This window comes from Caretta caretta, chromosome 5 (assembly GCF_965140235.1).
Source record: "Caretta caretta isolate rCarCar2 chromosome 5, rCarCar1.hap1, whole genome shotgun sequence".
In the NCBI taxonomy this organism is placed as follows: Eukaryota; Metazoa; Chordata; order Testudines; family Cheloniidae; genus Caretta; species Caretta caretta.
In genome coordinates this window covers 18,923,450-18,937,191 of record NC_134210.1, presented here as the reverse complement: position 1 = coordinate 18,937,191, position 13,742 = coordinate 18,923,450, and positions in this window count along the sequence as shown.

Sequence of the window (13,742 nt, the reverse complement as noted above, 5' to 3'; positions counted from 1 at the left end):
GGGACTTTGTTCCCTAGAAACAATATGGATCTCTATGGTGTGGGTCTGTGCCAACTGTATTTTGGGTGACCTTGCATACTTACTCCTCACTTGGCTCATGAAACCATGCCCCCATATCAATGATGCTGTAAAAAGGGAATTCAGTGACAAACTGAGTGGCTGCAGAATGGCCGTGGAGTGCTCTCAAGGTAGGCTGAAAGCATGTTGGTGCTGCATTGTGCTGCTCTTCTAAGTTCTCCCATGTAGTTGCTCTATGCTGATGGGAGAGAGCTCTCCCGGTGGCATAATTAAACCACCCCCCATGAGCAGTGGTGGCGATGTTGGCAGGAGAACATCTCCCGCCAACATAGCGCGGTCCACACTGGCGCTTCTGTCAGTGAAAATTATGTTGGTCAGGGTGTGTTTTTTCACATCCTTGACTCACAAAAGTTTTACCAACTAAAATGTAGACATAGCCTAAGATGCAACTGCAGCATCACCTATACCAGGAGGGTCAAGTAACCAGTCAGGGAGGGTCACCTCCTGCGCTAATTGTTTACACGAAACTAACTGCAAGCACTTAGCATTGTACAACCTAGGGAAAGACAACAGTGGACCATTAAAGTTAATGGAAGACAATGAAACGGAAAAGAAAACCCCAGTACTGGAAAACTAAGGAAGAAGAGAGTTTTCCCTGCTCTGTATAACCATGAATTACGATAGTCTTAGGGCAAGTCGACACTTAAAATGCTGCACTGGTGCAGTTGCACCGACACAGCTGCGTCACTGTAGCGGTTTAATGACGACACTCCAAGCCGATGGGAGAGAGCTGTCCCATTGGCGTAGTTAATCCACACCCCCAAGACGTGGTATTCTCACGCCGACATAGCACTCTCTACACGACGGGTTAGATCGGTACAACTATGTCACTCAGAAGTGTGGATTTTTCACACCCCTGAGTGACCTAGTTATACTGATATAGGTCTGTAGTGTCGACCAGACCTGAGAGAAAGGGAAAAAAAAACCCTTGCAAACTCTTAAAAGGGAAGAGGGTTTGAAGAGAAGTCGATCAAGAAACCAGGGGCCAGCATCTAAGCAGAGTGCTGTCCAGCGAAACACTGGATCCCTTCTGGGGCAGAAGGCATGCTGGAAAATTGTTCAGAGGCAATAGGGAACTTGTATTAAAAAGTGAATTTAGCCAACACAGAAGTGTAAAGCCTGTGATTGGATCTTTATGTTTATTTTCTGCGTATATTGTATGTGTTTGCTCTTCCTTAATATTTCAGCTCTGAATCTATGATTTTCTATTAAATAAACTTCTTGTTTATTTTTACCTCAGCCAGGTCTCTAATGTGCAAACTGGGTGGAATGTGGGTGTGTCAAAATGAACTGATAGCTGGGGTGCAGGTTTCATTACTTCAGAGGTGATGAACCAGAAGGGAAAAGTCTGAGTGTCTGGTAGTTAAGAAATTGGGGAGATGGATTTGGGGATCACCCAGACAAGGAAGGGTTCTGTCACCACCTGTCTTCTGTAACTCTGGGTGCCTTAATGTTGTTGTGGCTTAAAGCTCTGACACCAGTAGCTAGCTTACAAGCATAAGGTCTCCACCCTGGCTTCCCCCTGCCCCGTTAACTCCTTACAGCATGTCCCCACTAGCCCTTCTGGTCCCAAGTCCCCGCAAATCCATCTTCCTGAGCTCTTAACTACCACTTAGACATTTCCCCTCTGGTTCAGCTCTCCTGAAGGAGTGAAACCTGCCCCTAGTTATCAGTTCACTTTACACATGTCACACAGGTTGTGACTGATGAGCTGGTTCTGGGGTCTTGGCAGCAGGCAGACGCTGTACTCTTTTGGTCCCCCATTCAATTAGCTTCTCCATTGGGAACTTGGAGAACATAGCAGTTTTCAAAGTACCAGAACTGAAAAGAGAAGTGGCTTACCACATCTGCAAAGGAGATCCGATAATCTGTGCCAGAAAGATGTTTCTGCTAAAGGTCACCCCACTGCATATGGCTGAATGGAGTGGTTTGGTCAGTTCTGAAGGTAGACAAGGCACATTTGTACTGTGGGTGAACCTGAAGAACCAGGTGGAGTTTTGCTGCAATAGAAATTTTCTGAAATATGCTTGCACGATTGGGAGGTAGTTCAAATGGAAATTGACTATATTGTCAGCTACCATATGGAAATTTCATGCAGAAGGAGATCTGAACCACAAACCACCACCACCTCTGGGTTTACCAGGAATACCTGTGCCTACTTATGGACAGGGAAAGAAAGGGACATGCTGCAGCTTCATTAGGTTTCCTGAAGATTCAGCTGAGCATCACAACCCTCACCTTAGACAACTGGAAAGGGACACTGTTTTTATCTTAATGCCAGACTGGATCTTTCTCCCACCGCTGCTACCGCTGGCTTGTGTAACATGGCTCTGTGAAGGCAAAGGGACAGAGAAAGACTTCATAATCTTCCAAGGGATAAAAGACTGCTGTAGCTAACTTTTCCTTGGACAACCACTTGTAGGTTTTCTACAACAGCATTCTGTTCCCTTCCTCATCTGGGACCTTCCCTCTCCCACTCCATCCCCTGTTCTATGTGGGTCTTGTTTGGAAGGAGACAGGTTGATCAGAGGTGTGGGAGAAGACCTGAAACTGTGTGATCTTTAAAGGGAGAAAAAAGACTAACTTTTCCTTAAACAACCAACTAGGTTTTCTACAACTAAATTCACTACCCCCAAGTAGGATCATTCAAAACCCCTGCCCCCTGTCTGTGCAGCCTTGGAATCAACACTACCTGACTGCCTGCTGAAAAATGCGCAGACGTGGGCACACTGGTTGTTTTTTTCTTTTATAAAGCATTTGGAAAAAATATCGTTAGTTATGTAATGCTGCGGTTCACAGAAATAAATAAAGTCATTGATATATAACTGTCTCCCTGGAGGACCATTTCAGGGTGGAGCAGTAAAAGGGCCAGATGGAGGAAGGAAACCTGCAGGAGTCTGGTAAGAAGACGGAGCTTGACAAAGTACTGGCTTCAGCACTGCATGGCATACTATCCAGGGAAGAAAAGTCAGAGCACAGTACTTCAAATACCCTGGATCTTAAAATCAGGAATTTAGCTCCAGCACAAGAGGAGATATTGGTGCGGGGGGAGGTTGGGAGACCATTGTAATTTACCAGCCTTGAGTTCCTGCTGCAGTGTAGGGTTCTCCTCAGGTTTGTAATGGGGGTGGGGGAGGCTTCTTCAACTTGCTCCTCTGGATAAAGAAGTAGAATGACATGCTTCTCCTCCTCCAGGTCTGGGGCACCCTCTATGGTTCCTGCTGCCTCCTTATCCATGTGCCCTGATCAGTGTCCTGTTGGACAATGAGGTAGGTGGGGCTGAGGAAGGGATCATAAGCCACTCCAAGTTGTGTATTGGGACCTTGATAGCACCAGTCAAGCTCCTTGTAGAAGGGGCATTCACGATGAGCCCTCCTGGACCAAGTGTTGGAATCTTTGTCCTTCTTACAAAGGTTCAGTACGTTGTGGTGATGGGGATGGAGGACTATTGAAACTTGAGAGTACATTCCTGTTACCCCCGTTCACACTGCAGACTGGCTTGGATATGTGGGCATGCCACAGCTAAGGCATGGACTTACCCACACCCCTCAGGCATGCTAGCTTACTTGCCCTCTACTCTCCTTGAGACATGTTTCAGGGGTTTAAGTGTGGATCACAGGAGGCTTCTGGCACAAGCCCACTCAGGGACATATATACAGTTGAAAGTGTAGACATACCCATAGTTTGACTAACTAAAAGGCTCAGTCGCCTACGCCTGCAAAAAAACTCCAGGGAGGGGGCTGAAGCAGAGAACATCTCTGTGTGAGTCTCCTTGTGGTTTTCTGCCCACTCTTTCTGGTGCAAGAAGCAGCATTTGCCTCCCTCGGTGCCCTATTGAAAAGGTCCTGAGGCCATTCTCCAAACCCCACAATTGGATTATAGGAGATCAGTTGAAGTCTAGGGCCATTCCCACTGAGGCCCTGTACCTCCACTCTGGCTCCAAGTCTCTGGTAGAAGTTTAAGCAGAGACAAGAGGTAGCTGTGCTGACATTCCATATAGCCATGCTGCCTGTAGCGATCCTGCAGCCAGAGGTTGCCCCAAAAATGCCTTTTAAGAGGACTTGCCAACATGGAAGGGCAGCACAGACTTCTTTTTCAGCCTATGGCTGTATTGTCTTTTTGTTCACAAGGCTGATGGGTGGGAAACAACATGCATTTTTCTCTGTGGCCACCTAGGCCACTCCTGACTCTCCCCCTCCCATCACATGACCCTTTGGACCTGCAGAATGGATCCCTCTGGCATGTCTTAATGGAAAATACCAACACCTCCCTACTCCTCCCCTCCCCAAAGCCAAACACAGTCCTTTCGGAATGGGAGCAGGACTGCTAGACAGTATGATCAGGTCCTGAATAAAGAACAGGTTTTTAGTTGGCAAAATGATGCCCTTTCTAGCTATCTTGAAATTATTGCATTCAGCATTCACAGCTGGTTAAACACGTATGATGTCCTGGTCCCCAACGTCCATGAATATGAATTGCACCAGTTTCATCAGGACAGTGAGTAAAGCTAACACTGTTTCAGTTCCCTTATTGGTGACTGTGCTATTGCATTCATACACCGTGTCTCTTTACTCTTCATCATTCTGGCTGTCATTTTATGCTAAATCAGAATATTCAAGCAGTGCAAGAGGAGGAGAAAAGGGGTTCACAAGCACTTGAGGATACCAAGCAGACGTGTTATCACAGGGCGAGGAGAAAGTGTCAGGGATAGGTCCTGTGCCGGAAACGTTTGTCAACAAAAGCTGCAGCATCACAGAAAAGACACAGCATCTGGCTCTCTGTATAAGAATACCAAGCTTATACAAGGACATTCCCGAACATGGCTCTAGGGGATAAACTCAAACATATAGGAATCTAAGTGACATAAATTGTAATGTGCAATGACATTTTGCTTAACAAGTATCTAAAACAGTACTGTTGGGAGAAAGATTAAAAAATATAGTGGAGCATTCTCATCAGGTAAATAGCTTGAGGCAAATAAATCGAACAAGAGTTTGCACCAGTTGTGTTCATTGCCTTTGAATATAGGACACATGAATAAAAGAGAGATTGCCTATGTGGATTCCACCTGTGCTTACTGCCTTCCCCAGTGCCCTGACTGATTGGGGGCATAGTCACAAAAAAGAGCCCAGAAGACAGATTGCCTTGCTGTAATCAGGCAATGGGCAAGTGAGAGTTTGCTGAAACTACCGTGATCCAGAGCTGAAATTGCCTGCAACAGCAAGGAGGCTTATGTAGTTATGCTGAACTTCAAGTGGCTCAGTTCACTCTGGACAAGCATCCCAAAGTACAGATTCTTATCCAAAACTTTCTGTTCTGGAAATCAGTCTGGGAAGCTTGTGAGAATAGGGTTTCTAGGGAATTGCTAATCACTTGCTGAATTCATCTGGGTTAATACAATAGGCTCTGTGACATTATTTTAGTATTTCCTGTCCTGAAAAAGAGGGCATGCAGAGGTGCACAGAGATTTGAAAAAAGGATGTGATTTTTTAAAAGAAAATTTAACCCACAATCCTTTCTCAACAGCAATTTTGCATATGCAATTATTTGCAAGTGCAAATGAGGGCATCAGCTGTAGATCTCTAAGTACCTGATCTGCATGCACAATCAGGTTGTTAGAAGTCTTTTGTGTCTTCATTTGCCCTGGTAAATAGTTGCACTTATAAGATTGTGCTGGCCATTTGGGATATAAATTCTGGGTGTAAAAATTCTGTTTTTGAAAACAGGGTCCAAAAATTTGCTAACCTGTTTCTACCTAAAAAATGGTACTTGTTTCAGATTAAGGCATAAACTGCGGTTCAGACTTCATTCTAACAAGTTCACACTTCCTTCAACCTGACCAGCATTCTAAACAAAATTATGTTTTCTCTTTAAGGCAGTGCCTACTAAGGTCATTCCCCAAAGTGAGGCTGTCACAACTCTTTTTACATGAATTTGGCTCATTCTTCAGTACGTCATCCGGGAAGGTTTGCATTGTAATGGGACAGACTGTATGTATTCAAAGGAAGACTGGGATTAGAGGAAAGCACCATAAGTGACAAAATATTCATTTATATCTCTTGAATAAGGATTAAGCAGTGAAGTTATAGAAGGTTCTGGTGACTGCAGTCAGGGTACTGTAGCTGAATGTAATACCTCTGTATTTAAACATTATTATTGGAATGGAACCAAATTGTTTGACTTTCAACAACAACCACCATCAAAAAACCCACCCTGATTTAAAGTACCTCTTCAATATTTAATCTTTTTTCTGGTGCTTTTATTGGCTGATGATTTCAATTCCTATTAATTCATTAGCATTAATGAAAAGAATCTCTTCTATTTTTAATTATTAAGTTTTCATTGGCCAAATTCTGTTTGGGGTTGTAGCAGTGTAAATTGAGTGTAACTGTAAATAATCTAGAAAAATCTAGATTTTACCTCAGTGGTGTAACTGAGAACAGGATTTGGTCCCATATTTCCAGATCCATATCAACTACATGATTTTTATTTCTCAGATCTGCAGACCATATATTTCAAATATAAACCTGGATTATATTAGCACTGCAGACCTAGGCAGAAAGCATATGTCAAGAGGCCCATCTTTAGTAATATTGGAGCCTTCCATATAGTTCATTCTTTTTTAGCCCACATGAGAATTTAGTGCTGAGAAGGAACTAGTATCACCGAAGTACCCTCACATGTCTGCCTGTTCATTTTAATTCTGTCCCGCCACACCAATGCTCTTTTAGTCCTAGGCTATTCTTGAATTTTTTGACCACATCAGCTTCTATAAATTCTCTCATCTTTTAAATCTATAAGGGATCCTATATATTTTCATCCTTTTCTTTCTTAGGCTGCTTTCTATGGCTCTCCAAGTCTTTTTTGTTTGTTTGTTTCTTTGTAAGTCACGTACAGTGTGATATGAACAAATAAATATACTCAAAAGTGTTGAAGGCTTTCTCAGGTTAGTCATGGTCAGGTTAGTTAGATGAGTTAAGTTTAGAAGGAAAATGATATAGTCTTAACTTATTATTATTTATTAATGTGTATTACGTAGCACCTAGAGACCTAAATGAGACCACCCCCATTGTACTAGGTGCTGTGCAGATACATAGTAAAAGACAGTCCCTTTCCTGAAAAGATTACAGTCTAACAAGACAAAGGGAGGGAGAGAAAAGAAAGGCACAGAGAAATTAAATCACTTGCCACGGTACCCACTGTGACCCTACACCCCATATTCTTCATAGTGTTATAGTTATGATATGAATATGGCATAACTAAGATGAATTTTATGCAAGATGGGTCATGTGAGATATTATTGGAAAGGTTATAATTTACTGAATATGATTATCCTATTTGTATGCATGTATCATTTATGTTTCAGAAGTTAGGAATATGGACTATGTATCAATTACAAGAGTGTTTGCACCTGGGGAATGCCCACCAGACAAAATGCAATCAGTCTGTCTGGTTAGTCAATAAATCCACTAGGGAGAACAACAGGACTCCTTCCTGAGAAGTTTCCTGGGATGCTGCTTTGACACGGGAGGGTCAGGTGATCATGTCACCTGGTACTGGACACCATCTTGGACTTCTTGTGTTTTTCCATTAAGAGTGGGGTGGGGGTCAAACTGGGAAACAAAGGATTCCCATCATATGCAAATCCTATTTAAGGCTGGGAAGTGAGTTAATCTTGGTTCATTTTTCACTGAATCTCCACCCCGGATGACTGCTGCAAACATCTAAGAAACAAAGACAAAAGGGGAACGGGGGAGGAGTACTGAACCTGGGCTGGGAATGGTGTCTGGCTCATGAAGGATATACCTGGAATTTTAAGCTGCAAGCAAGAGCAGTGTGTCCACAAGAAATTCTGAAACCTGCCTAAAACAACATTTAGGGTGAGAAATTACTATTTGTAGCCAATTTCTTTAGTGTATTAAGCCTAGTTTGTGAGTTTGTTTTATTTGCTCAGTAATCTGCTTTAATCTGTTTGCTATCCCTTATAATCACTTAAAATCTACCTTTTGTAGTTAATAAACATGTTTTTTGTTTATTCGAAAACCAGTTTGTGTAGTTCACAATTGGGGGGGGGGAGCTGTGCATATCTTCCTCTACATTGAGGGAGGGAGCTGTATAGATTTCTATGCAGCACAAGGCAATACAATTTTGGGTTTATACCTCCAGAGCAGGTGTGCACTTGAGTGCTGGGCAATCCCTGAGCTGAGTCATCCCACACAGAGCTGATCTCAGTGTCTGTGTCCTTTTGCAGCTGGGTGTGGCCCTACCTCTGTGTGTGTGTTGGAGGAGGCTTGTGGGCCTGGCACAGCAGGACAAGGTGAGGGAGCCCAGGCTGGTGGAACAGGTGGGCTCAGTGGGACCCCAGGACATCAGGTGGCACCCTGGAATGAGGGGGTAACCTGTCACACACTCCACTAATATCCACACCTTCATGTTGGTCCACTGAGTCTTTATTACACATTTATCTATATGGCTCCCATCACCACAGTATCTGAGCATCTCACAGTCTTAAATGTAATGTTATCGCACTACAGATGGGGAACTGAGGCACAGGTAGACTAAGTGACTGGCCCAGTGTTATACAGGAAGTCTGCTGTGGATCAGGGAATTCAACTCAGGTGTCTCAGGTCCCAAGAAAACATTCTAACCATTGGCTCATCCTTCTTCCCCCTCACTATTGGGCTAATTGTGTATAAATTGTGCTTGATAATAGATAGCTTCCCTGGCACATGTCCCCTCCCACTCTCAGGCACACTTTCAAATGGCCTATTTGCAGCTAGCCAATAGGATAACTGAACTGAAAAAAAAAAAAGAAGAAGAAGAAGAATTAGCCTGAGCAGACCTACAATTCCTTATATCACTGGGTGCCTCAAGACATGGTAGCCTGGTAAGAAATATTCTTACTGTAACATCATTTGTATGGGAAACTTTAGGCCAAAAAACAATTTCTAAAAATTGATGGGGTTTGACTGGCTTTACAAAAACGGCTTGCTTATTGCATGTAACAGCATCATTTCTTCTACTACTTAATGAGAAAGGTAAAATGGAACCTTTTGAAATTATGGGATACTTGTGGAATGGTTACCTTTCCCTATTACACCTGTTATGACTAAAGTTGATCAACTTTTGTCATGCAGAATAAAGAAGACAGTGGGCATATTTTTAGGCTTGTGAGGAGATATTTTTCAAAACAGTCTAGGGGACTTAGAAACATGTAATCCATTAAAATTAATGAGAAGGATGCATCTAAATTCCCTAGACTATTTTGAAAATCTCAGCTGATAACTGCACAAAAGTTTTCTACAAGAAATAGCCTTGTCAAAGCCTGAACGTTTTTTTTAATTTTTGTAATTTTGAGCTGAGCTGTCAGAGTTCAGAGATCAACTGAATTAAGTCTAAAATATCTCAAAAATTTGAAAACTGTCAGTGGAAGCCCAATTTTCCCAATGGTCTGTATTCCTGAAAATCTAAGAATAGCTGTGTAAGACAATTTTCTGCATTAGTAACAGGATTTTAGATAACTCTGCTAATGAACTATCTTTTGAAGAAGAACTATCTAATGAAGCAAGTCTTTTGTAGTGTGCTAAAAAATACCACAAAAACAGTTGGGTTCAATTGCAAAGTAAAATATCGAACTTGTTGAGATGGAGTTTGAATCTATAATTCTAATGAAAAATAATTAAATTTCGGTATGTAAAAGGCCATTTTTATCAGCATTGTCTTGATAAAATGAACTGACAGCTGGTAACATTTAGCTATACCTTCAAAAATATGCAGCTTTGACAGAAAGTTTGGTTTTGTGATTATAATAAGATCATTAACAACCCTGTCTGCTGTTAACAAAGGACTGAGATTAAAAGAATTCTGGAACAATATTCACTACAGACTGGACTTTTCTTTACTTACAGGACAAGGATCACAGCCAAGATCTTCATTCAACTCTCCCCAGTTCCCATTAGCTTCAACCACGTTGACCTGCACCTGCCATTTCAATGGAATACCATTTGGTTAAACAATGTGATCCTATGAAGAGAACAGTTGGAGTAATGGTTGCAACTTTGGTTCAAAATGTATGGCAGACATTTCTGAGTGAAGATTGTGGTGTCAGCAAAATATAATTGGAACAGGAGAATGGAAAAGTTCTATCCACTTCAATCATTCACTATTATTCTCCATATTCCATCTGTATATGCAACCCACCTTTCAGCATTTGTTACACATCCCTATCTGTGCCTGACCCACAGCAGATCTTACTCTGCTACTGCTCTCAGCTAGAGGAACTCGTCTTTTACCTCAGGCTGTAGAAGCTCTGGCTCAGGATCAGTCTCTAGTGACAACATGGATAACTGGTTAAGGGTTGAACAAGGAGATATTTTCTCCTCTCCTCTTCATCACAGGCTAGCCATGTGTACGTATGCATACCTTTGCCTTATACTAGATGGAATAATGATGCAAGCAGCAAAGATAACTGGGTGCCTAAATGTAACCCACTGACTTCATTGGGATAAAAAGGCTGAAAACTAAGATACAGAAAACTCAGATTCATCAGAAATTCACAGAGAGTAAAAATGAATCCTTGTTCAACTATACATAAAATAAATAATGCAGATTTTCTGATTCCCCTCATGCTGCTGACTGTATTTGGACACTCACATGTAGGAATTCTATTGCAGCCTGACAAAAATATAATTCTTGATTCAGTTCAATGCCTGTATTTAGCACATGAGTAATACATAGGGTTCCTCTGGCCACAATGCTGAAGAGAAACAAAGTGTAGCTATATAGTATAGATAGAAAAATGTAGGAGTTGAGACTAAGGCCTGGCCTACATTACAAAGATAGGTTGACGTAAGCCTCCTTGCATCAACCTAGTTGTGCATGTGTCTACACTTAGATTTGTCTCCCATTGATGTAAGATCTCCATTACACCATCATGGTAACACCACCTCCCAGAGTGGTGTTGAGCAATGGTTGATGTATTGAGGTCAATGCAGTGCAAATGTGGACAGTGCACTACCTATGTCAATCCTAACAGTCCTCCAGCAGCTGTTCCACAACACTGACCACACTGGCCACAATTGTAAATTTCACTGCCCAGGGATCATGAAGAATGGAAAGCTCCCTCCCTCCCCTGACCCTCTCGTAAAGCCCTGCAAGTTTTAGAAAGGCCTTTTCCTGATTGTCCAGCATGGTGAGCACACCTAACAGCTCTCCACTGCTGTGTGCAGCTGACCAGGCTGGGTACACACTTCAGATGTGTTCCAACTTGGAGCTGACAGGAGGTATTGGATCTCATGGGTGTGTGGGGAGAAGATGCTGTGCAAGCACACCTCTGGACTAGCCATGGAAATGTGGACCTCTACAAACAGATTGCATGAGGGATGCATGAGCAGGGATACAACAGGGATCAATAGCAGCGCCACATGAAAGTGATGGAACTGCAACAGGCATATCACAAGGCCAGGGAGGCCAACAGTTGATACGGGCCTGAACAGCAGAACTTTTACAAAGAGCTGCATGCCATACTTGGCAGAGACCCTATCCCACCCCCACAGCACTATGGATACCTCTCAAGTCACAGACCCTAGTGAGGAGAAGGAGGAGGTGGAGGAGAATGGGGGACATATGACCAAGGGGTCCAGCTATGCTGTGAGCCAGGACCTGTTTCAGACTGCACTGCAATACAGTGCGTTCCAGACATCAAACATGAATGAGCCTGATGCAGAGAAAGGAACTTAGGTAAGTGTGTACATTTATTTCCCATTACAGAGATGGTACCCCCAATTTAGCAGGACACACCTATTGACTTTTCATTAATTTACTGGTACTAGAAGAGGTGTCGGTACAACAAAGAAAAGTAGAGTTGTTATCTGTTTTTCATTCCCCCTGTAGAGTTAGGCAGTGGGGCCACGTGGAGCAGTTTGTTTTTGTACACAGGGATGTCCCTTGAATCCTCCTGAGAGATCTCAATGAAACTTCCATGGAGATATTGTGCAAGCCTCTCCTGCAGGTTTCTAGGAATGGAGCCTTATTTCTTCCACTGTGGTAGAACACCCTCCCATGCCAGTTGGCAACAATTTTAGCCGTGAGCATTGCAGTAAACTGGCTAGCAGCATATGGGCCAGAGCAGTTCAGCACGCCACCAGGAGCTGTGGTACCTCATTGTACCTTTGTTACCCCCAGGAGTGAGCAGTTAGCTAAAAACACCACAGCCTGCATAAAATTGTGCCAGTATTCAGTCCCATCACCCTGTACTCAAAGTTGCATGCAACTGAGCAATTCCCTCCTCATTTCTTCCTCCCTGGTGGGCCATACTCACTATGGCTGAAGCTGTGAGTGATGCTGTGCACAAGCACGCCAAAGCAGAAGTGTCACTAAGCTTGTCTTGTTTAAAACTTTAGGGAGCACGAGAAGGGAGTTCTGAATCTTAACTTTTGCTTTCCCCTGTGAATATACTGACAATGGCACCTCTGTGTGTTTTACCTGTAGCTGCTGTTGTTGAGGCCTTGAGGGATTCCCCCTCCACACTCGTGGAACACCAGAGCCAGTTAAGGAGAGGAAAGAAGCGGACTTGGATGACTCGTTCAGTGAGATCCTGCAAGCCAGTGTGACATCAGACGGTGAACAGCAGACCGGAAGGATGACTATTGTAGGCTGAATTGAAAAGGAAAGCGTGGACAGGAGAAAGGCCCAGGAGTCAGAGTGGGAGATGCACCAGGACATTATGGGACTTCTCTGGCAGCAAACACAGATACTTCAGACTCTTGCGGACCTCCAGCTTCAACAATCCTGGCCTTGTCTCCCTTTGGGGTCCATGGAGAACTTAAATAAGCACCTTCCTGCACCACCTCAACATTCCATGTGGCATCAGGGGCCAAATCCCTACCTCATGACTCCACATCAGGGGACATTAAGGACAGCCACAGCTTCACATACATGGACCTGTGAGTCATGGTTGATGTATGTGTAGCTAAAATGGACATGAATATTCCTTCCCCTTCTTTAAGCTCTGTTCCATACATTTGTCAAGGATTTAATGTATTTGCTTTTAACTGGCACAGATTTTTTGAAGTATTTTTGTTACTCAGTAAAAGTCTATTGTTTGGAAAATAATTTGCCTTTGTTAGTTTTTAACATATGCTACAGAACGCCTAGCAGTAGTGAAAGCACCCACTTAGTTGTTATTGTACATTGTGACGCAACTCAGGGAATCAGTGACAAACACAGTGTAATAATCATAAATGTACAGCAAGCACCACAACTTTAATAGTTGCATTATCGGTGTTATATTCATAGATGTGCACCAAGCGCCACACAGTTCGTAACAGAGCTCCAAACTGCAGGGCCACGCAGAGAATGGTACACTTGAATGCATCACCGTGGCTTATTGTTAAAGTGCTCTTTCAAAGTCTCCCGGGGCTGTATAGCTCCACACTGAGCTCTTCTGTTAGCCCTTGTGTCTGCCTGCTCAAACTCAGCAGACAGATGCACCATCTCTGCCCCTCCACCATGGTGGCAACTTCTCCCTCTGTTTCACAGAGATTATGTGGGACACAGCAGGCAGCTATAACCATTGGGACATTTGTATCACTGAGGTCTAATCTTGTAAGTAAACAGTGCCAGCATCCCTTCAATCTACCACAAGCACATTCAAGTGCCATTCT